Source organism: Amphibalanus amphitrite, unplaced genomic scaffold (assembly GCF_019059575.1).
Source record: "Amphibalanus amphitrite isolate SeventyFive unplaced genomic scaffold, NRLGWU_Aamphi_draft 000570F_arrow, whole genome shotgun sequence".
In the NCBI taxonomy this organism is placed as follows: Eukaryota; Metazoa; Arthropoda; class Thecostraca; order Balanomorpha; family Balanidae; genus Amphibalanus; species Amphibalanus amphitrite.
Genome location: NW_024882064.1, coordinates 20,891 through 23,851, shown reverse-complemented (window position 1 = coordinate 23,851; position 2,961 = coordinate 20,891). Strand labels below are relative to the sequence as shown.

Genomic DNA, 2,961 nt, shown 5'->3' with positions numbered 1-2,961 from the left:
AGTGTTTTCATGTACTGTTCCATCCACATAAAACTCCACGAAATGGATCAGGACGCGTCACCTGTCCGACTACACTCTGGGAATTGTAATTATCACCAAAGGAGAGGATTCGCCCCACCCACCCCTCCCTCCACCTGAAGCAGGCGTAGCGGCCGAACACCTTCAATTAAGGGGGGGGGGGGCACCCGACTTTTGGTCCCATTCTTTCCATTCAGATTCAGATTCAGTTTATTCAACGACATCCTCAACACAACCGAGGCTTTTCAGACGTCACGTCACAGTTGAAAAATTGTAGAAGTATCTCTATTGTAAAAATAAAAAGTATGTATATATAAAAAGGATAAAAGACACAAATACACAGCTAAAAGATAAACATCACTCATCGCCCAGTGCAGCCATCAAAGCACGCTTAAAACCGGCCATGGTTACAGCACACCGCACTTCACTTGGTAAGTTGTTGAACTTCCGCAGTCCAACATTGGATAAGCGTCGCTCGCCCGCGCAGGTTCTGGCACGGGATACCACCAATCTGTCTGCGTGTCTTGTGCCATGCTCGTGGTCAACACCAACGAACAGCGACCTCAACTCCCGCGGTTCCCCCGTCGCAAGTATACGGCGCACGAGACAGAGTTGGTGATACGTGACTAGTTTTGATGCTGTCAGAAATCCTCGACGACGTGTTTCATGACTTATGTGTTCGTATTTCTTCTTACGACACACGACTCTGGCACTGAAGTTTATCAGTTTCTGAATGCGATGAAGCTGGGTTATGCCGCAAGTTCCATAAATTGACATACAGTACCGGATGGTTGACAGCACTAACGACAACACGACTTGCTTGAGAACAGAGTGAGGTATTACGTGACTAGCATGGACTAAACCTAACAGAGTTCCGGTCCGGTACATTTTCTCACGAGGTGATCGATGTGGTTGCCGAATGTCAGATGCCTATCCATGTGTACGCCTAAATTCTTCACTTCGCGGGATTCACTGACTACAGTATTGCCCACTCTGACAGACACTGTGGGGACATCCCTCAACATGGCCCTGGTTCCAAAAACGATCACCTGCGTCTTTGATGAGTTTAACTTCAGTGAGTTTTGGGCAAACCAGTCAAACAGCAGCGATAGTCATTGATTTCCATGCAACGCCCATAGGGCTAATGTTAAGATGCCAAAATCAAAGGGGGACACGGTGCCCCGGTGCCCTCCCCGTTCCGCCGTCTATGGAAGCAGGTGACGTCACAGCCTGCGCCGCGTCAGGCGGTCCGTCTCGCCCGTCAGTGACACGCGCCGTCTCCGTAATGCGCCGGCGGCACCGGAGCCGGTCTCTGTTGACGCCGCCCCAGTCGGTCGACATCGGAGAGCAGCCCGCGACAGCCGCCTCCGCTGGTGTTTGTTGCCTTTTGGCGGTGAGCGGTATGCGCCGCCGAACAGAAACGGAGAGAGAGAGAGAGGAGAAAAACTGGGTCGGTTGCGCTTACCCGTGACGGCAGACGTGACGGTGGAGGACGCGACCTGCCATGGAGCGTGTGATTGGGAACGTTCGAGGGCTTCGCGCGGGCAGAATCATTGAGTTGGCGTTCGGTGGTTGTGCCTGTCTGATCGATGAGATCACTCATAGCATAGACCACGACTCACGAGAGATAGAGAACGACTGTGATAACAGTCCCGGAAACAAAACGGCCGCCCCCGGGTGGGCTCGAACCACCAACCTTTCGGTTAACAGCCGAACGCGCTAACCAATTGCGCCACGGAGGCCGGCGAGCGCCGCCGACCTACAGATTTTATAAATATAAATTTTTATTATATTTACTGGTTTTGTCAGTGTCTCCTTAGCAGAACAGTGACATGATAGAGGCGAGGTTCTACCGGCCGGCAACCGTCGTCGGCCCGCCGTCGGTCGTGGCGCTACAGCCGCGTGCATTATTTAGCGCCGCTGGCGATCGATGAGCGCACAGTTTCTGGTTGTTTTGACGATAATTACGGGGCCTGAGTCTCTCCCCGGCCGGAGTATGGAGAGGGACCTGCGGGCACATAATGTCCCGTGATAAGCAGGACAGTCACCTGTGGCCTCTGAGTGAGGGCATGATAGCCGGCCCGGCGCGGCGGTGTCTCTGCTGACTGCTGGAGCCCACTCCACAGTCCACAGGAACGAAACAGCCCGCTTTAGTGCTTCACATTTGATAGATTTGCAGTTGTTGAGAGTGAAAAGCGCACAAATCTGACAGAAGAATTGTGCAGTTTTGCTTACGTATATAAAAATCAAAACGTCTGTACGTATGTACGCAACGCGTCAGTTCCCTTTGGCGAGCTATTGCTCCGGAACGGTGCGTGTTGCGGGGGTGAAATTTACATATTCGTTGTATGTCTCTAGTATGTGGGGGAATTGTGGCTTGTTTGTAAAATTCACTCGGGACTCGGGTTAATGATGGTCGTGAGAGTGAAAATGTGACATGGCGAAGAGACCTCGCCATCGAATATGACAGTGCTACACTGCATATAATTCGGCAACGCCTGCTTTTCCGGGGATCACAACGCCATTGATATTCTCACTTTATAACTAGAAAATCTGTACGTGACACGATGCCGCCGCGGTATACCTATTACCTATCACACCCCTAACCGTGAGGAGTCCCGGGTGTCGGGTGACCTGGCCGGATGTGCGATGACGTCACAAGGTCGTCTCGGCCGTGTGTGTGTGTGGGAGGGGGGGGGGGCGACACATGACACCAACCTTCACTGCGGCCCTGAAGGGGACATGTCACCTTCCGGCTCAATGCTGTCCTTGATGCTCAAAGGTCTATCAGGAGACGGCTCGAAGGTCCTATACTTGCGGTGCCCGAAAGCAGCAGAAGCCTGGAACGGCTTTTGACATGTGAAGGACATGGCACGCACGATTTTATACGAGTACGTGTACAACTGTGGTTTATGTACCCAGCGTACTACGCGTAAAGCTATC

The 2,961-nt window shown here is 52.3% G+C and overlaps 1 non-coding gene across 1 annotated transcript; it reads right to left on the bottom strand.

Moving 5' to 3' along the window:
• Positions 1 to 1,686: 1,686 nt before the first annotated feature.
• Positions 1,687 to 1,760, bottom strand: Trnan-guu. The gene has a single exon. It is a non-coding gene; the product is annotated as a tRNA-Asn (tRNA).
• Between the last annotated feature and the right edge of the window lie 1,201 nt (positions 1,761 to 2,961).